Source organism: Anolis sagrei, chromosome 6 (genome assembly GCF_037176765.1).
Source record: "Anolis sagrei isolate rAnoSag1 chromosome 6, rAnoSag1.mat, whole genome shotgun sequence".
In the NCBI taxonomy this organism is placed as follows: Eukaryota; Metazoa; Chordata; class Lepidosauria; order Squamata; family Dactyloidae; genus Anolis; species Anolis sagrei.
Window position 1 is genome coordinate 132,299,334 of NC_090026.1, and position 21,767 is coordinate 132,321,100.

At 44.7% G+C, this 21,767-nt stretch overlaps 1 non-coding gene across 1 annotated transcript; it reads right to left on the reverse strand.

Annotated features, from left to right (window-relative positions):
- Window positions 1-9,617: 9,617 nt before the first annotated feature.
- LOC132779848 (U6 spliceosomal RNA) lies at window positions 9,618-9,724 on the reverse strand. The gene has a single exon (XR_009631842.2). It is a non-coding gene; the product is annotated as a U6 spliceosomal RNA (small nuclear RNA).
- Window positions 9,725-21,767: the final 12,043 nt, after the last annotated feature.

Genomic DNA, 21,767 nt, shown 5'->3' on the forward strand with positions numbered 1-21,767 from the left:
ATCCGGTGCTCAATTGGTAAACAGTACAGCTGCAGTCAGATTGGAATGATGTGGCATCTCATCGGAATTCCCACAAGAAGCCGAGTAGCTGCATTTTGTACCAACGTGAGCTTCCGGATCACCGACAGAGGAAGGCCAATGTAGAGGGCGTTACAGTAGTCCAGTCTTGAGATGACCGTAGCCTGGATCACCGTAGCTAGGTCGTCCCTGGACAGGGAGTGGGCCAGCCGTCTAGCCTGACGCAGGTGAAAGAAAGAAGGCGGTTCTGCTCGCGGCGGAGACCTGGGCCTCCATCCTCAGCAGAGGGTCCAAAAGGACTCCCAGACTCTTGACCAACGATGATGGGCGTAGTGCCTCGCCATCCAGGGTAGGCAGCTGGATATCCCCACTGCCCGGTCGACCCAGCCATAGGATCTCCGTCTTTGCTGGATTCACCCTCAACCTGCTGGCACGCAGCCATCCAGTAACGACCTCGAGGCACTGATGGAAATAAATATGAAGTATTTATATCTCACAAACTACAAATCCCAGTGATATTGATCAGTTGAACCCCCAAAATATGAATTATATAAAATTATATGAAATGGTAACTGTGGGTCCACAAGACCCAGAGAGCTGTGCCTTTTGTTTTTCCTTAAGCTTTGGACCTCATCAAATGGAAGATTTTTTCCTTTTCTACATACCTTTAAAACATTTCAAAGATGGAGTCCCATGGAGCCCATCTAAAGATGCAAGAGTACTTCTGCCCGTTGTTTGTGGGACTCAGTTTCAAAGTGAGTAGAAATGGAGGTTTTTGAGTCGAGAAGCAGACGAACCCAGAGAGTGCTCACCAATGCTTCCTCTTCACCTTGGAAAGAAGTGACGAGTGGAGCGCCATCAGCAGGGTTCCGTCCTGGGCCTGGTCCTGTTCAGGATCTTTATTAATGACTTAGATGAAGGGTTAGAAGGCAGGATCATCAAGTTTGCAGATAGGACCAAATTGAGAGGGAGAGCCAAGACTCCAGAGGACAGGAGCAGGACTCAAAGGGATCTTGAGATGAATGGCCAAAAGTAACAAAATGAAGTTCAACAGGGACAAATGCAAGAGACTCCACTTAGGGAGAAAAAACGAAATGCAAAGATACAGAATGGGGGACGATGATGCCTGGCTTGAGAGCAGTACGTGTGAAAAAGATCTTGGAGTCCTTGTGGACAACAAGTTAAACATGAGCCAGGAATGTGATGTGGCGGCAAAAAAAGCCAATGGGATTTTGGCCTGCATCAATAGGAGCCTAGTGTCTAGATCTAGGGAAGTCCTGCTCCCCATGCTCTATTCTGCTTTGGTTAGACCACACCTGGAATATTGTGTCCAATTCTGGGCACCACAATTGAAGGGAGATAATGACTCTAAGCTGGAATGTGTCCAGAGGAGGGCGACTCAAATGATCAAGGGTCGGGAGAACAAGCCCTATGAGGAGCGGCTTAAGGAGCTGGGCATGTTTAGCCTGAAGAAGAGAAGGATGAGAGGAGATATGATAGCCATGTATAAATATTAGGCCTGGGTAACAACGCAAAAATTTGTTTCTAAAATCGATTTGTATTTGGGGGGTTTTTTGTTTCGATATTTAAAATAATTACAAAATTTTCCTTTTAAAAAGTTCGATATTTACGAAATTTCGTAAATGGTAAAAAATTAACGAATCGATTTCCGAAACAATAACGAATCGATTCGTTAATGGCGGACGCGACCGCGAAATACGCTAAAAAACCTCCAAAAACTTCTGAAGCTTCCCTCTCCCTCTGTTCTTGACTGTTGGTGTGATATTATAATTTTTTTTCACTAATTAAACCATAAAACTGGCCCAGACATGCGGAAATAATAACGAAACGACCTCAGAACAATAACGAAACGAATACAATAACGAAATACGAAGCATTTACAAAACGTGTTTAAAAATTCGTTTTTTAAAATAATTGCTCCAGAATGGTTCGTTATCGTTTTGTAATTGGAAAAATTAACGAATTATTAACGAATTACAAATTAACGAAACGAAACCGCCCAGGCCTAATAAATATGTGAGAGGAAGCCACAGGGAGGAGGGAGCAAGCTTGTTTTCTGCTTCCTTGGAGACTAGGACGCAATGGAACAATGGCTTCAAACTACAAGAGAGGAGATTCTATCTGAACGTGAGGAAGAACTTCCTGACTGTGAGAGCCGTTCAGCAGTGGAACTCTCTGCCCCGGAGTGTGGTGGAGGCTCCTTCTTTGGAAGCTTTTAAACAGGGGCTGGATGGCCATCTGTCAGGAGTGATTTGAATGCAATATTCCTGCTTCTTGGCAGAATGGGGGTTGGACTGGATGATGGCCCAGGAGGTCTCTTCCAACTCTAGGATTCTAGGATTCTATGATTATATCTTCAGAGCTTCTAATTTACACAGAAGCGACTAAAGGCACTTATTTGAAGGTGGGATGGGAACTGTAAGATTCCTCCATTTTAGATCGTTGTCGTGACATCAATGGGAGGGCATTCTTGCCTGCTAATACATCTTCTGTTTCTATTAGTGGTTTCAAGATGGCATGGGTCTCATTGACAGAAGTGAATTTTAAAACTGCATTGTCTTCTTTAGTGTAAGGGGCTTAAGGCCTAAAGGATCCCAAGGAATAATAGTGTGCCTTGTCTCTCCTCTAGTGTAAGGCAAATGATCCCAGGGAATGTAGTGCCTCAAAAAGTAGTGTTGTAAGAAGTGAACTGGGAGGAGACATTGTGTGCTCGTGTGATGGGAATTAAGTAGGTGGTTTAGGGATGGGCTTTAGCACAGCTGGTAAATCACCAGCAGCAATAGATCTTACCAATTGGAAGGTTGGCTGTTCGAAGCCCAGGTTGGGTTGAGCACCCAACTTTCAGACCAGTTTACTGTCCACCTAAGTTTGATAACAACTGTGAGTAGAGAAATTAGGCCTTGCTTAAGAGATGAGTTATTTTACGGCACCATAAATACCCGAAAAATGCCAGCAATCAAAGGTTCAAGGCTCATTGTCATAGAGCAGTGTTTCTCAACCTGGGGGTCGGGACCCCTGGAGGGGTCGCGAGGGGGTGTTAAGAGGGGTCACCAAAGACCACCAGAAAAGACAGTATTTTCTATTGGTCATGGAGGGTCTGTGTGGGATGTTTGGCCCAATTCAATTGTTGGTAGGATTCAGAATGCTCTTTGATTGTAGGTGAACTATACATCCCATCAGCAATAACTCTCAAATGTCAAGGTCTATTATCCCCAAACTCAATCTGTGTTCACATTTGGGCATATTGAGAATTCGTGCCAAGTTTCATCCAGATCCATCATTGTTTGAATCCACAGTGCCCTCTAGATGTATGTGAACTACAACTCCCAAACTCAAGGTCAATGCCCACCAAACCCTTACAGTATTTTTCTGTTAGTCATGGGAGTTCTGTGTGCCAAGTTTGATTCAATTCCATCGTTGGTGGAGTTCAGAATGCTCTTTGATTGTAGGTGAACTATAAATCCCAGCAACTACAACTCCCAAATGACAAAATCAATACCCTCTCCCAATCCCACCAGTATTCAAATTTGGGTGTATTGGGTATTTGTGCCAAATTTGGTCCACTGTATGAAAACATATCCTGCATATCAGATATTTACATTACTATTCATAACAGCAGCAAAATGACAGTTATGAAGTAGCAATGGAACCAATTTTATGGTTGGGGTCACCATAACATGAGGAAGTGTATTAAGGGGTCGCGGCATTAGGAAGGTTGAGAACCACTGTCATAGAGGATGGAGTGACAGCACTCCCTCTGTGGCCAGAATCAAGTACAACTTCCAAGACGCCGAAGTTGGGAAAATTGCCAATATACCTCTATCTGTTGTCTGTTCTGACTGTTTAACGGCATTGATTATTTGCCATTTATGTGTTTTGTGATTCGCCCAGATACAATTGCAGATTGATTATTTGCCGTTTATGTGTTCTGTGATCCGCCAGACATAATTGTCTCTTTCGAGCTTCCCGGCATGTTTGAAATGGCTGATTTTCAAGTGTGTTTTGGTCTGTTTTTAAGTGTTTTTCCTTTGTATTGATTTAAATGGTTTTTATTCATTCATCACCTTGGAATCCCTGATGGACCTGGAGGCAATATGAAAAACAACAATAGATTTATTTATTTATTTATTTACAGTATTTATATACCGCTTTTCTCACCCCGAGGGGGACTCAAAGCGGTTTACACATAGATAATGGCAAAAATTCAATGCCTTACCACTACAACAGTAAAACCACACTTTGAACATAAATCATATTAAAAACAGTACATCACCAAATAGCAAAAGTGATTAAAACCATAAAACAATCTCATCAGTCGAGTCGCCGTTCCAGTCCTCGTCCCACTAAAAGCTGCATACATCTATTGTTCAAAGGCCTGCTCCCAGAACCATGATTTTATTTTTATTTTTCTAAAGGTTAGGAGCGAGGGAGCAGATTTTACCTCCTTTGGGAGTGTTTTCCATAGGCGGGGGGCCACAGCTGAGAAGGCCCTGCTCCTCTTCCCCACCAGCTGCATTTGCGCTGTTGACGGGAGCGAGAGCAGGGCCTCCCCAGATGATCTTAAATTGTGAGGTGGGACGTAGGGGCAGATGCGTCCAGATGTTTTTCAGCACATAGTCCCTTCAATGCTTAACGCTCTTGTCACATCCCGGTTGGATTACTGCAACGCACTCTACGTGGGGTTGCCTTTGAAGACTGCTCGGAAACTACAACTAGTCCAGCGAGAAGCAGCCAGATTGCTCACCGGAGCGACGTACAGGGAGCACACCCCCCCCCCCCCCTGTTACATCAGCTCCACTGGCTGCCGATCCAATTCCGAGCACAATTCAAAGTGCTGGTTTTAACCTACAAAACCCTATACGGTTCCGGCCCAGTGTATTTGTCCGAACGGATCTCCTTCTACATCCCATCTCGAAATTTACGATCGTCCGGGGAGGCCCTGCTCTCGACTCCGCCACTATCACAAGTGAGGTTGGCGGGGACGAGGAGCAGGGCCTTCTCAGTGGTGGCCCCTCACCTGTGGAACTCACTCCCCGGGGAGATTAGATCAGCGACCTCCCTTCTGATGTTCAGGAAAAAACTGAAGACCTGGATATGGGACCAAGCTTTTGGACATGCTGGCAGCTAAAGGAAGATCTGACGACAAACATGGACGAATGGAATGGAATGGATATACGGAACTCTGAACACTGAGCATGAGATTGTTTTGCTATTTTATTATGTACTAATGTTTTTAACTTGTTAACTGTCTAAATTGTTGTAGGTATTGTTTGTTTATTGATTCAGGCATTGAATTGTGCCGTTGTTTGTAAGCCGCCCTGAGTCCCCCCTCGGGGGTGAGAAGGGCGGGGTAGAAGTAATTGAAATAAATAAATAAATAAATAAATTAACCCGAAAGAAGCAAGTCAACTGCAAATCAGGTTGCGGGTTGAGTCTTCCTTATCCAAAATGCTTCGGACCAGAAGCATTTTGCATTTTGGAAGCTACATTTCATTCTGTTGGTTTATTGATCAAGTTGAACATTGTATTGGCCCACGAGTAGGCATTCCATTTCACACAGAAACCATTCTTGTTGTGAGAGAAAGGGGAAATTCTTCTTCTGATGAAGACCCCATTGGCTCTGATGGTTTTGGAAGCAGTCATCCACAAAAAGTCCCTTTTCCCGTAAATATATGCACAGGAACAAGTAATCAATGAGGAGCCCCAAATGTGGCCTTCTGCCAATTCACTCAAATCTGAATTGCAGTCCCCAGCCTGCCTGCACAGCAGGGCTAATGATTAATCTGATTGAAAAGCCCATTGGTTTTGGGGCAGGCGGGACCTGCTTTCTTTCCCCGAAATGACCAGAGAGGAAGAGTCAAGGTCCCGGAGTAGAGATAGATATCAGCAAGAGCTTCCAGAGACACAGGGATACTTCCAACCATGAAGAAGGTCTGGCTGTTTCTGGCATTTGCAGCAGTCGCTGTTGCAACAACGGAAAGGCAGGTGAGCTGGTTTCTCCATCTCAAACATCAGGAATGTGGGGACCATGGAGGGAGGACCCATGCTGAAAAGAGAGACAGGGCACTCAAATCTGAAGAGTTCATGCTAGGTTTGGACTGCAGGTGGAGTGGATACGGGATTCCACCTCTGCATTGAAGCTGCCACACTCTGGGCAACCAAATGCTTCCCCCTTTAAACAGGATATAAAGAAACAACAACAACAACAACAACAACAATAGTGTACCTTCAACTTGGATTTCAATAGATCTCTTGTTGTTTATTCATTCAGTCATTTCCTACTCTTCATGATCTCCTGGACCAGCCCAGGCTAGAGCTCCCTGTCATCCGTGGCCACCCCCAGTTCTTTCAAGGTCAATCCAATCACTTCAAGTATACTATCCATCCATCTTGTCCCTTCTTCCTTATTCCTCCCATTTTCCCCAACATCATTCTCTTCTCCAAGCTTTCCTGTCTTCTCATGATGTGGTCAAAGTACTTCACCTTTGCCTCTCATCTCCTTCCCTCCAGTGAGCAGTTGCGCATTATTTCCTAGAGTATGGACCGGTTGGATCTTCTCGCGGTCCAAGGCATTCTCAGGATTTTCCTTCAGCACCACAGTTAAAAGTGTCTCTCTTCCTTTGCCCAGCCTTCCTTATGGTCCAGCTCTTGCATCCATAGGTTACTATGGGGAATACAATTGCTTTAACTATAAGAATCTTTGTTGCCAGTGTGATGTCTCTACACTTCACTATTTTGGGGCTGGTTTAGCTCGGTTACTCAAGAGGGGGTGTTCCGGAGTGATTGTGTCTATTGCCCTGGTCATCTCACTGTCCCAAAGAGAGACCAGAGCATCAACAGAATCACCTACCGAGGAGGTGAATAAATCCCCAAGAGCCATCAGTAAACCATTTGGATCCATAGGTCTTCTGGGGCGGACCATTCTACTGCGGAGGCTAAGAGACGCAGTGAGTCTAAACCTGATCAGGTGGTGGTCGGTCCATGGCAATGGAGCGATGGACTACCTGTTTGAACATATCTCCTGCCATGAACCATCACAAAATTTAAGATCTTCAGGAGAGGCCCTGCTCTCGATCCCACCACTATCGCAAACAGGTTGATGGGGATGAGAGATAGGGCCTTCTCAGCAGTGCCCCCCCCCCCCCGCCTATGGAACTCCCTTCCTAGAGATATCAGATTGGCCACCTCCCTCTTGTCTTTTAGAAGGAAAATCAAGACCTGGTTATGGGACCAAGCAGTGAGCAGCAAGTGGAAGAAGGTCACATAACTTATGGCAATGAGTTGACCCGGACTGGTTTTTTGGATTTCAATTTTAATGGATGTGTCTTAATTAATTGTTTTAATTGTTGTTTTAATATTTTTAATATTTTGATTGTACTGTGGTTGTTTTTATGATGCTAGCATTGTATGATGCTTTTGTTAGGCTGCCCTGAGTCCCCCTTCAGGGGGTGAAGGGCGGGGTATAAATATAGGAAATAAATAAATAAATAAATAAATGGTCAGCTCCTCCACCCCGCCACCTTCATCCCATCCCTAACTGAAAACCATATCCAATGTGTGCCCAGCATTATGGGTGGGATCAGATACTAATTGGGACAGGCCCATGGTTGCCAAGGCAGCCATAAAGTCCTGACAGAACAGTCTCGGCATGTACATTGAAGTCCCCCAGCACTAGGAGCCATTGAGACTCCAATGCCAGGTTCGAGACCACTCCAGCTAGCTCAGGTAGGGAGACTGTAGTGCAGCGGGGTGGTCGGTACACTAACAGAATCCCTAGCCTGTCCGGTCACCTACCCTTAGGCCGACACACTCAAAGGAGGTTGAATGTGGGATGGGCACTTGGTCAGGGAGATAGAATGGACTACTGCGACTCCACCTCCATGCCCTCCAGGTCTCAACTGGTGCTGCAGAGAGTAGCCTGGTGGACAAAGCTGGGAGAGATTAACCCCTCCCGCCTCATCCAACCAGGTCTCTGTTATACAAGCCAGGTCTGCGTGTTCTTCAAGAATTAAATCCTGGATAATAAGATGTCTTCCCATGCCCTGACCTGGCATTAAACAGCACCACTCTAACCCAGAGGGGACACCAACCTGGGTCCTCATCTGTACCGTGTCAGGAGAATGTTTTGGGATTGCCAATGTTCTCTCATAAATTTGGGGCCAAATTGGTTGTTTCGTTCTCCCTTTCCCATATCTCCCCCTCCCCGTCACCACCTCTATGGTGGCCCCTCTGCCTGAAGAAATACCGCCCGCCTCCCCGGAAAAGCTCCCACCTCTCCCCCCCGGTCCATGATCTAGTTGTTGATATTTGATGATACTGTGGCGCAGTTGGCTGAGTGTCAGCTGCATTAAGATCACTTCTGACCAAAAGGTCATGAGTTCGAAGCCAGCCTGGGTCAGAGTGAGCTTCCGACCAATTGTGTAGCTTGTTGTCAACCTTTGCAACCCAAAAGACAGTTGCATCTGTCAAGTAGGAAAATTAGGTATCACCTATGTGTGCGGAGGCTAATTTAACTAATTTACGAGGCCATAAAAAAGACTCCAGCAAAGCATGCAGGGAATGCGGAAGTACTTTATCAGTGTCGCAGATGGACGATGAAAGCGACAGCTCCCCTGGCAGCCAAAAAAGTTAAATAGCCTCTGACTGTCTGTCTATATGTGTTGTGTGTTTTTGGCATTGAATGTTTGCCATATATGTGTACATTGTAATCCGCCCTGAGTCCCCTGCGGGGTGAGAAGGGCGGAATATAAATACTGCAAATAAATAAATAATGAACTGGATTATTAATTGAATCTGGACCTCAATATTCCCTCCCCCAGCGCCCCATTCCCCAATGCCTCCATTTCCCTCCAATATCCCCAGAATCCGCAAAGTGCATGTGCAAAAAGCAGTTGGGTCAAGAGAGACATGTAAACATGGATTATAAAGGCAAATTGAGATTATAAAGTTCTGGTAGCATAAATATTCCTATGGGTAGGTGGTCTAAAGTGCTAGTGCAGGGCCACAGTTCAGTTATCTAAAGTGCTAATGCAACAACAACAACATGGTGTGGGACCAGTCAATTGCAATGTATAGCAGCAATCTTGATAATTTAATGGTGATAAGGGGGTAATGGGGTTGGGGAAAAAAGGAGAAAAAGAAAAAAAAGGAAGGGTAATAAAAATGAGAAAAAATTGAATAAAAAGTAAGAATTATGGATAAAAATGGAAAAAGGGGGGGGGGGGAACAAAATGGAAAGATGAAAAGATGAAAAATAAAAAATGTTGATTTCCAAAAAAAATTCTGTTCAAGTTATTAGTTTCTTAGATATCGATTGTAATTAGTCTCTCCGTCCTCTCATACTTGCTTCATTTCCTTCTGCTTTCAAAAAGAAAAAAACATTTAGTACATCCAGTCCATTGGGCATTTGGGTTTGCCTTGATGTCCTTTCAAAAAATAAGTCAATCTGTCCATATTCATTATATTCATTATTTTTCATTTCCACTCCTCTTCCGTTGGATTTTCTTTAGTCTTCCACTTTCTAGCGTATACAATTCTGGCTGCAATTATCATTTAATTAAATAGGATATCTTGATTCTAAAAATATGGAGCGCTTCTCGAATTTGCATGTCATCCTTGCGCAGGGGCCATGCTAATCTTCTCTGTATCGTTCCAATTTTAGTATATGTGCTGCCAAAGTGAGCATGCAGCAGTGTTGTATTTCAGCATCGACTTCTGTGGAGCGGTGGCTGCCAATGTAGCAGAAATGGTCAAAATTTTCTAGCAACACACCATTAAGCGGTGTTTATGGCATTACAGAGAGACTGGTTGAGGCCAAACTTTTCATAAGCTTCTTTGAAGAAGATATTTGGAGTGGCTTGTAGGTCTTTTTCTGAATGAGCACAGACTACCTTATCATTAACATATTGGAGTTCTAAAACAGACATTGTTGTGGCCTTACTTTTGCTGAGGTTAAAGAGCTTGGATGGGCAGCCTGGGTTGGTCTTTCCTGTCTGAAAGAGGGTGTGCTGGATGTGGGGATTCTTGCTTAGGAGGAGAAGTCTCTGACCTCTCTTTGCTCTCTCTGGACAGGACCAAATCACAACGGAATTACGAAGATGGCCTTGCTATGGATGCTACTCACCTTTTGGAGACGTAAGCACAGGGGGGATCATGGGAGTGAGTTTGCCAGGTTTGCATTGAGACAGCGAGACCCTGAAAATGGAGAAGGGTCCATCGGGGCAATGAGAACATGCTGCATTTGAATGGACTGGCCACTTAGGTCCCAGAAAGTATCAAGTACATAGTAATGTCCATTGTAATCTATATAAAATGACAAAAAGCTAAATGGCAATACAGAAAAAAGGGAAGAAAGAGGGAGGGAAGGGGAGAAAAAAACAAAGAAAGAAAGAAAGAAAGAAAGAAAGAAAGAAAAGAAAAGAAAAGAGGAAAGGGAGAAGGAAGGAAGGAAAGAAGTAGTGAGGAAGAAAGGAGAGAAAGAGGGTGGGAAAGAAAAAGGGGGTATAATGTAAAATAAACCACGTGTAGTTCATGTTTAATCAGCCCACACACTTCTTGTCAGAGAAAGAAAATATGCCACGCAGTGAACCATAAAGTAGTTTACTCTTCTTAGTTCAAAGCAACATATATACAATGTGATCAGTTGCATCAACTGACATAATGTCCCTTTATGAGAGATTGAAAATGGTCTTTCTTTCTCATGTGGATAAACTCCTTCAGCAGCTCATGAAGCGAGAGCATACTCCAAACTCTGTCTCTCTCTGCTTCTCTCTCTGAACACCCGCATAGCTCAAGCCTGAACAAAAATGTAACAGTAACCCAAAGTCCCAGGCACAGCTATCTCCCTGGGCATTGCCCGACTAATCAGTTTCATACATCTTATTTTACAGTTGAGACACACATTAACTGATTCCTTGTGCCTTTGTGCATAGTTCATAATTCCCTTGATTTCGCCGTCCCCCAATTAACGTTGCTCTTCCCAATAGGATTAGGAAAAAGCAAACTGCAGCAGCCTTTTATGTCTTGTGTGTTCTGTGGTGTAATGTAAAATAAACCACGTGTAGTTCATGTTTAATCAGCCCACACACTTCTTGCCAGAGAAAGAAATTATGCCACGCAGGTGAACCGTAAAGTAGTTTACTCTTCTTAGTTCAAAACAACATAGATACAATGTGATCAGTTGCATCAACTGACATAATATCCCTTTATGAGAGATTGAAAATGGTCTTTCTTTCTCATGTGGATAAACTCCTTCAGCAGCTCATGAAGCGAGAACACACTCCAAACTCTGTCTCTCTCTGCATCTCTCTCTGAACACCAGCATAGCTCAAGCCTGAACAAAAATGTAACAGTAACCAAAAGTTCCAGGCTCAGCTATCTCCCTGGGCATTGCCCGACTAATCAGTTTCATGCCTCTTATTTTACAGTTGAGACACACATTAACTGATTCCTTGTGCCTTTGCGCATAGTCCATAACTCCCTTGATTTGGCCATCCCTCAATTAACGTTGCCCTTCCTAATAGGATCAGGAGAAAGCAAACTGCAGCAGCCTCTTCTGGCGTGTATATTCTTCCTTACTTATACCTTTCTCCCTCTTGACCATAACCTGACGTTATTTGGCCACCCAAATCCTGATTTTGAAATGGTAAAGGATGCGTATGTGTGCCTATCTATCTCCCATTAATTACTTAACCATGGTTCTTCTGGACAAAGACACAGGCGTGGGTGTTGCTGAATACTCACTAATGTTTGTTCTTTCCTCAGCGAGTCCCTCAGGAAAGAGTCACTTTGGGAGAAGATGTCTCTCTTCAAATGGCTGTGAAGGACAGACAGGTAAGAGGCTTGGGAATGGGGAAGATGACAAGTGAGGGGCTTCAAGGGGTCAGATGGGGAGTGACACTCTCTAAACTCCCACAACGAAGGACCAGCAGCATTCCTCCTCCCCATACTCACAACTGGACCCTCACCAGCCACCAAGACACACATTTGGGATGAGTAGATGTTCAGCTTCCCAGTAGTAGTTGTGTGAGTGCTGGGCCAGGATGGGAATGATCCCGGAATGGCAGGGAGGTGGATCAAAAGTCAAAGCCAAAACCAAGGTTACAACAACATCTATTATAGAACTCCAGTATGCTGATGACAACGTCGTCTGTGCGCATTCAGAAGAAGACCTACAAACCACTCTAAACACCTTTGCAGAAGCATATGAGAAGCTCGGCCTGTCATTAAACATCAAGAAAACCAAAGTACTCAAGGTTACAACAACATCTATTATAGAACTCCAGTATGCAGATGACAACATCATATGTGCGCATTCGGAAGAAGACTCCAAGCCACTCTAAACACCTTCGCAGAAGCATACGAGAAGCTCGGCCTGTCATTGAACATTGAGAAAACCAAAGTGCTCTTCCAGCAGTCACCAGCCAATCCCTCTCCAATGCCAGAGATACAACTTAATAGTGTAATATTAGAAAATGTTGACCATTTCCGCTCCCTTGGCAGCCACCTCTCCACCAAAGTCAACATCGACACTGAAATACAACACCGCCTGAGCTCTGCGAGTGCAGCCTTTTTCCAAATGAAACAGAGAGTGTTTGAGGACCGGGACATCCGTAGGGAGACCAAGGGGCTTGTTTATAAATCTATTGTCCTCCCAACCCGGCTATACGGCTGCGAGACGTGGACTGTCTACAGACATCACATGCAACTCCTAGAACGATTCCATCAGCGCTGCCTCCGGAAAATCCTGCAAATCTCTTGGGAAGACAAGCAGACAAATGTCAGCGTGCTGGAAGAAACAAAGACCACCAACATTGAAGCGATGGTCCTCTGCCATCAACTCCGCTGGACCGACCACATTGTCCGAATGCCCGACCACCATCTCCCAAAGCAGTTGCTCTACTCCGAACTCAAAAACAGAAAACGGAATGTTGGTGGACAGGAAAAGAGATTGAAAGATGGGCTCAAAGCCAACCTTAAAAACTCTGGCATAGACACTGAGAACTGGAAAACCCTGGCCCTTGAGTGCTCCAGCTGGAGGTCAGCTGTGACCAGTAGTGCTGTAGAATTTGAGGTCGAAAGAGAAAAACGTGCCAAGAGGAAGGCGCATCAAGCCAACCCCAACCGGGACCGCCTTCTGTCTGGAAACCGATGCCCTCACTGTGGGAGAAGATGCAGATCAAGAATAGGACTCTAGTTTCTTATGGACCCACCTCCAGGACACCAACCTTGGAGAACCATCAACCTTGGTGTACAAGGGATCGCCTAAGTGAAGTGAAGTGATCCCAGAATGAGAAGGTGATGGATCCAAGCCTCACAAGAGAATGCAATATACAGGCAGATCCGACTTACAAAAAACTCCTAGTTCAGAACGGGCCTGAGACAACAGGAAGCGAGAGAAATCTTCCCGTAAGAAGGAAGGGAAATCCACTCCTGAAAGACTTATTACCATGGGTGAAAGGTGTCTCCACTGAAATGTTCTAGCATTGCAGAGAAGGAAGCAAGGCAAATGGTTCACGTCTAGAAGTTTCTCAATGTCCTGATTCCCCTTGATCAGTTTGCCAGCCTTTCTTCTCAGTAAACCCAGATTGAAGCTGAGCATTGAGATCCAAGGAAGCCATGCTGCCCATGCTCTATTCTGCCTTCGTCAGACCACACCTGCTACTTCATCACGACAATAAGAAATCCACTTAAAATCTGCCTCCTGCAGAATTCTGGGGTTTGTAGTTTAGGGAGTTGAGGCCTTTAACAGCATCACTAAACTACAAAGCCCAAAAATCTGCAGGAGGTAGAAACTAAATTTTAAGTGGATTTTTCTCTCTAGTGTGATGAGGAATCACATTGTGACCAATTCTGGGCACCACAGTTGGAGGGAGATGTTGATAAGTTGGAATGTGTCCAGAGAAAGGTGACTCAAAGGATAAAGGTCTGGAGAATAAGCCCTATGAGGAGTGGCTGAAAGAGCTGGACACGTTTAGCCTGAGGAAGAGAAGAAGAGAAGAAGGCAGAAAGGAGACATAATGAAGCCACGGGTCACAATGAGAGGGGAAGTCACAGGGAGGAGGAAGCTTGTTTTCTGCTGCCCTGGAGACGAGGACGCAATGGAACAATGGCTTCAAACTACAGGAGATTGTTGTAGGTTTTTTGGGCTGTATGGCCATGTTCTAGAAGCATTCTCACCTGACATTTTGCCTACATCTGTGGCAATCATCCTCAGACCTCTCAACCTCTGGGGATGCTTGTCACAGATGCAGGCGAAATGTCAGGAGGGAATGCTTCTAGAAAATGGCCATACAGCCCAAAAAACCTACAACAACCCTGTGCCGTTGCACCTGGGGGCTATTATTCTCAATAAAGGAGGGATGGACGTGGCATCTTTTCCCCAGGGGATTGCTTCTTGCCCCCCTATAAGAAACTAGAACTCCCAAAAACCCAAAACGCTGTAAATAGCTCAAAATAAGTTTTATTTATCACAAAGTCATTTCTTCAAAGCAATGAGCTGGAAAACTTTAGAGGGGTGAAGAAAAACATACTTTACAGTCTCTATTAGTCCTGGGTCTAAGGGGTTTGAAGCTGAGAAGCCTCACCAAGTTTCCTCTTTCCTCAATGGCTGTGAATGACGGAGCAAACCACAACCCCAGTTCAGATGGCCTATGTTTTGAAGATTCAGGATCTTCCTCTGGAGCCAAAAGAACCGGCTTGAAAGTGCCTGGGTCTCCTCAATAATTGTCCAGGATGATCTGGACATAAAGCATGAGTCCCAGGGGTAAAAAACCTCAGAACTAGTGCTAAGAGGTAACTTAAATCAGGGTCCTTTAGAGCCAGGTCTCTTACTCACGTCCATCTGGTATGAACTCTGATGGCAGAATGAAAAGAAAAAGGAAGTTCTCCCCTCTTGCAGGAAGAGGTGGAGCCAAACAGTACTGATTGACAGCTACAAGCAACCAATCCATACAACTATACATAAGCAGGGTAAAAAGGGGCAGGATTAAGCATGATACAACAGTTTAAATCTTGCAACTAACAGTTCTATACATAGGTGGTGCCACTCGCGCCGTCACAAACCCAAAGGTTTTATTTCAGAGCTGGACCAGGGGACACAAAAGGTGGGCACCATAATTGTGCAGAGAGTGTTATCTCGTCCTGGAGTCATCACAGCCACCTCCTGGTTTCTTTCATATCTTCTTTTCTGCTTCCACAGTTTCAGCTTCCAGAGGAAAGGACTGAAATCCTTGAAGAGCCCAGGCCCTCTGCTCCAGAGCGCAGCAAACTGGTATGTTGGTTTCTTCCCAAAGGGAGCGTTGGCAAGGCTGTCCAGAGGACAGGAGCAGAATTCAAAACGATCTTGACAGATTAGAGAGATGGGCCAAAACTAACAAAATGAAGTTCAACAGTGACAAATGCAAGATACTCCACTTTGGCAGGAAAAATGAAATGCAAAGAGACAGAATGGGGGACAATGCCTGGCTCGAGAGCAGTACGTGTGAAAAAGATCTTGGAGTCCTTGTGGACAACAAGTTAAACATGAGCCAACAATGTGATGTGGCGGCAAAAAAAGCCAATGGGATTTTGGCCTGCATCAAGAGGAGCATAGTGTCTAGATCTAAGGAAGTAATGCTACCCCTCTATTCTGCTTTGGTTAGACCACATCTGGAATATTGTGTCCAATTCTGGGCACCACAATTCAAGAGAGATATTGACAAGCTGGAATGTGTCCAGAGGAGGGCGACTCAAATGATCAAGGGTCTGGAGAACAAGCCCTATGAGGAGCGGCTTAGGGAACTGGGCATGTTTAGCCTGAAGAAGAGAAGGCTGAGAGGAGATATGATAGCCATGTATAAATATGTGAGAGGAAGACACAGGGAGGAGGAGGGAGCAAGCTTGTTTTCTGCTTCCTTGGAGACTAGGACGCAATGGAACAATGGCTTCAAACTACAAGAGAGGAGATTCCACCTGAACATGAGGAAGAACTTCCTGACTGTGAGAGCCGTTCAGCAGTGGAACTCTCTGCCCCGGAGTGTGGTGGAGGCTCCTTCTTTGGAAGCTTTTAAGCAGAGGCTGGATGGCCATCTGTCAGGGGTGATTTGAATGCAATATTCCTGCTTCTTGGCAGAATGGGGTTGGACTGCATGGCCCAGGAGGTCTCTTCCAACTCTTTGATTCTATGATTCTATGATTCTATGATTCTTGGAAAGGCTCCGAGCCAAGGGTTTTCCAGGGAATCTGGAGGCCAGTTGCGTCCCATGTCAATATTGATGGACTTTGATGGCTAATCATTAGCTGGTTCTGGCAAGGCCTTCCTAAATCCCCAGAATTGGGATGGGCGGGGCTTATCTTTGCTAATAGCAACCCTCAGTCTAATTCCTGTGCTTGAATTGGAGCAGGCTTGTTGGGAAGGGAATGGCCAGGGAACCGTAGACCACGGGAGCCCTTTTCTCTGATCCCAAGATAGGGCTGCATCACTTCAGTTGCCCTGGGGTTCACCTACACCAGTGGTTCTCCACCTTCCTAATGCCGTGACCCCTTAATCCAGTCCCTCATGTTGTGGTGACCCCCCAACCATAACATTGTTTTTGTTTCTACTTCATAACAGTCATTTTACTACTGTTATAAATCATAATGTAAATATCAGATATGCAAGATGTATTTTCATTCACTGGACCAAACTGGGCACAAATAACCAATGCACCCACATGTAAATGCTAGTGGGGTTGGGGAAGGATTAATTTTGTAATTTGGGAGTTGTAGTTGCTGGGATTTATAGTTCACCTATAATCAAAGAGCATTCTGAACTCCACCAGTGATGGATTTGAACCTAATTTGCCACACAGAACTCCCATGACCAACGGAAAACACTGGAAATGTTTGGTGAATATTGACCTTGAGTTTGGGAGTAGTAGTTCACCTATATCCAGAGAGCACTGTGGACTCACGCAATGGTGGATCTGGACCAAACTTGGCACAAATACTCAATATGCGCAAATGTGAACACCGGTGGAGCCTGGGGAAAATAGACCTTGACTTCTGGGAGTTTTCAGAGAATTTTGGGGTAATTTCAGAGAAGTTAACAGGGTGTAAGCAACATTGCACTGACAAAGGATAGACTTCAATCATATCGTTAAATATGTTTCCCCAGCATGAAAGCATTGCGTTGACCTCAAATTTCCCATTTGTTGGCAAGTTGCGCACTTCAGCGAACCCTTAATTGCAAACGGTCCTCCCTAATCAATTCTCCACCATCTTCAAGGCCGGATATCTCATTAACTTGGGACTGGTCACCCTGGGAACCAAGAGGCACTGAACTCCCAGATGGGGCCGACTCTTCCACCTGCAGCTGTGAAGTTTCACTATCTTAATCTAAAACAATATTCTGGGAATATTGGGGATCTAAAACAATATTTGTTGCTGGGATTTGTAGTTCATTACAATCAAAGAACATTCTGAATTCCACCAACGACTGAATTGGCTCAAACTTCCCACATGGAATCCCAATGACCATCAGAAAATACTGTGTTTTCTGATAGTCTTTGGTGACCCCTCTCACATCCCTTCACGACCCCCTCAGGGGTCCCGACCCCCAGCTTGAGAAACACTAACCTACACTGTAGAATTGATGCAGTTTGGCCATGGCTCAATGCGACAGCATCGTAGGAGTTGTAGTATCACAAGGCTTTTTGCCTTTCTCTGCCAAAGGGTGCCGATACGTACCCAAACTACAGCTCCCAGGATTTCACAGCATTGAGCCACAGCAATTAGAGTAGCATCAAACTGCATTAAGTCTACAATGTAGCTGCAGCCTTAGTGACTTAGTGCACCCTTTGGACTGTTGAAATGCAAAGGTGCAAACCTTCCCTCCAACTGTCCAGATTTGGAGCATATGATGCTTTCAAACCTCCTTCTTTAAAAGCCTTCCTAATTAAAAAGGCGAATCAATTAAAGTGATCTGAGGACAATGAGGGAAAGTGGAAGAGAGAGAAAGCAGGGCATTTTACAAGTGGGACAGTAGAGGACTGTACTGATCCATTAGCCCAGAGGAGGCCACAAGGGGGTGCTAGAGAGAGAAGGATCGTGTTGCACTCCAGAACAGAAACGATACCTTCTGACTTTAAAACACACCACACATTGAGTGAAAAACCAATCTTTTTATTGAAGCTATTTTTATTAAATAGCCAGTAGAAAGAAATGCTTTAAAAAGAGGAAAATTTCAAAATGTAAAAGATCAGGAAATGCAGTAATTCAAAGCAATGTCCACAAAAGATATAAAAACAATCCAAGGCAGTATTTTTCCAGACAGTAATCAACAGGTTGCAAAGATAATCCAGAAGGTGCTAGTCCACAGCAAAATGCTGAAAATCTCTATAAGAACAAGGCCCCTTGAACAGGATTTCCAAGGCACAGGAACATGATTTCCAAACGATGCCTGATCTAACAGGCTTTCCCTTGAAGCAAACCTTATATCCCAAAGCCCAAAAATTGGTTTCGTTTCCCCCCACTCTTGCCTTTTATCTGACAAAGCCTTTCAGAGCGACGTAAACATTGAGTTTGTCGATCCTGGCTGAACTCTACCCGCCTATTTTTCAACTCCCTTTCTGGCTGCTCATTAAAATTCCCAGGTGTCAGATTGTTTTCCAAACAGAAATCTTGAGAGCTCACAGAAAGAGGGAGTAAACCATCATCCTTAAGCCCAGCAGGAATATTCTCATGAGAAACTCCCCTTTGCACTGGGGCCTCTCTATCATTGTCTGCATGAAAATCATTGACCAAACCATCTCCATCTTGCACCTCAGCCTCAGCACCATCGTTTTCCTCATCATGTCCCATGTCAAGAGCATCATGATCTTGAGCATCAGGAAACACAAACACAGGATGATTCCCAAGAGATAGTACATTTTACAGAGAGGGGGAGTTGAAGGAGGAAAACAATTTCTCCCGTTTCCATTGGTTACTTCCCCTCCCCACTCTCCATATCATATATATATATAGTTTTACTGGCTGTACCCGCCACGCGTTGCTGTGGCCAACCTCTGCATGTCAGGGGAAAACCTTTACTTTGCCTCTAATAATAATTGTCTACTCTCCTCTTCAGGCTCATTTTCTGGCCACTTGGCGGTCCAAGAGGGAGGAGCGGAGGGCCGGCCCGGTCCGGCGCAGGGAGAGGCAGCGGTCAGGCTCTCGTCGGGTCTGCCGGGGCTGCTATTCCGGCCTGATGATCGTGGCTCCTCCCGTCGACACCAGCAACAACACCCTCGGCGCCCTCATGACCAGCCACTCAGAGTCGGGTGCTGATTCCAGTGGCGAATATTAGCCCCCTTGTGCTGCATAGGAACCCCTCATTATATGAGAACGTCACCTTATTGAGGGCTGGAAATCTTGTATAAGATTCCCCTTAGTATAAGAGCACCTTGAGATTACTAACAAATGTTTGAGTACAAATGGATTTGATACTGCTCCGTTATCTGGGTGGAAACCACAAGGGGGAGCTAGAGAGAGAAGGAGAATCTATTTTATGGTGGTGGGTTGATGGAGGCGAACAATTTCCGCCTATTATTTCCCACATCCATGACCCTCTCATGGAAACAATTCGTTTATGAAATGGGAAGTGGGGAGGAAGTATAACCAGCAAAATGGGGAAAATGGTTTTCCTCCTTCAACCCTCTTCCTCCCATAATATGGACTATACTTCTCTCTCTCTGGTGCCCCCTTGTGGCCTCTGCCTGGATAATGGAACAATATCATGGATTTTTATTGCTATGTTCCCTACCGCTTTCATGGGGGTCCTGGTCCCCTGACCCAAGCAAATATGGAAAGCTGGCTGTAGACTGAACGAAATGTACAAAATTCCCATCTTTTAGTGAAACCAAAATAAAGAGGATTTGCTGCTGAATGAAATGTGCAGTGGGGGGAAAGTGCAATTATTATTATTATTATTATTATTATTATTATTATTATTATTAGAAACACAACAAGATGAGTCCACAGCAGACAAGATCACTCTGCTGGCTTATGTATTGGATCACACGTTGGACACTTCCAAAATGTCTAGGACTGTGTGATGTATTGGTAAATCCCAGTAAGGTGGCCTTTTGCAGCTGCTCCGTTATGGTAATCTCGTCCGCACCGATTGTGTTGAAGTGCAAGCCAAGGTCTTGAGGCACTGCACCCAGTGTGCCGATCACCACTGGGACCACCTTTACTGGTTTGTGCCAGAATCTTTGCAGTTCCGTCATTAAATCATCATATCGTGTCAGCTTTTCCAGTTGTTTCTCTACAGTCCTGCTCTTGCCTGGGATTGCAACATCGACGATCCACACTGTTTTTTAACACGATCATGAGGTCAGGAGTCTTGTGCTCCAAAACTCTGTCTGTCTGAATCCGGAAGTCCCAGAGTATCTTGACGTGTTCATTTTCCATAACTTTTTCAGGCTTGGGATCCCACCAGTTCTTTCTCGCAAGCAGATGGTATTTGTGGCAAAAGTTCCAATGAATCATCTCAGCAATGGTGTTGTGCCTCTGCTTGTAGTCTATCTTGCAGCAGCTCAGGATGGGATCGATTGTTTCATCTACTTCCTTGCAGATTATTATTATTATTATTATTATTATTATTATTATTATTGACGCAAAAGCACAGTATGTCACAGCAATCAAGAACTCTATGCTGGATTTCGTATCACAAAATCACAAGCCGAACACTTCCCAAGCGTCTAGGACTGTGGGATGTATTTCCAAATGATGCACGCAGATCCAAGTCAGCTGGCCTTTTGCAGTTGACAGATCGTGATTTTGTCGGAGTTGATTGTTTCCAAATGCCGTCTGAGATCTTTTGGCACGGCACCCAATGCGCCCATGATCACTGGGACCACCTGTGCTACTTTATGCCACCAGAGCCTTTGCAGTTTGATTTTGAGGTCTTGATACCGGCTGAGTTTTCCTGTTGTTTTTCCTCAATGTGACTGTCACCCGGTATGGCGACATCAGTAATCCAAACTTTTTTCTTTTCCACAATTGTGATGTCTGGTGTATTGTGTTCCAAAACTTTGTCAGTCTGGATTCGAAAGTTCCACAGTATCTTTGCATGTTCATTTTCCACTACCTTTGCAGGTTTATGATCCCACCAATTCTTTACTGCTGGGAGGTGATACTTATGACATGTGTTCCAGTGAATCATCTGGGCCACAGAGTTGTGCCTCTGTTTGTAGTCTGTTTGTGCAATTTTCTTGCAGCAGCTGAGAAGATGATCCAGGGTTTAATCAGCTTCCTTGCACAGTCTGCATTTTGGGTCATCCGCTGATTTTTTGATCCTGGCCTTAATTCGATCCCGATGGGTGCCACCTTGTCGTGGTGGGGGGCTCAACTACTCCAAGGATGCTGAGAGCTGTGCTGGTGGTAGTGTAACTACTAGTAGGCCCAACCAAGCCAGAGTAGTTTCAGCTGAGGAGTGGAACCAAGAGCACCTAACCTATTAGCACTATGGAGAAACAAACCAAAACCAAGTCTATACTGGCTCAATTGATGCCCAGGATAAAAAGGATCGTGGTGGATGCTGCTGATTCTGGACGCCCATCGACAAGTGGGCTACAGAATCAAAATACAAATGAACAATCACATTGAACAAACCGCATTATTATTATTATTATTACTATTATTATTATTATTATCATCCCATTTCTTTCTCCATACAGAGACTCAGTATTAAAACAGTATTAAACATCATTAATAGTAACCACAATTCA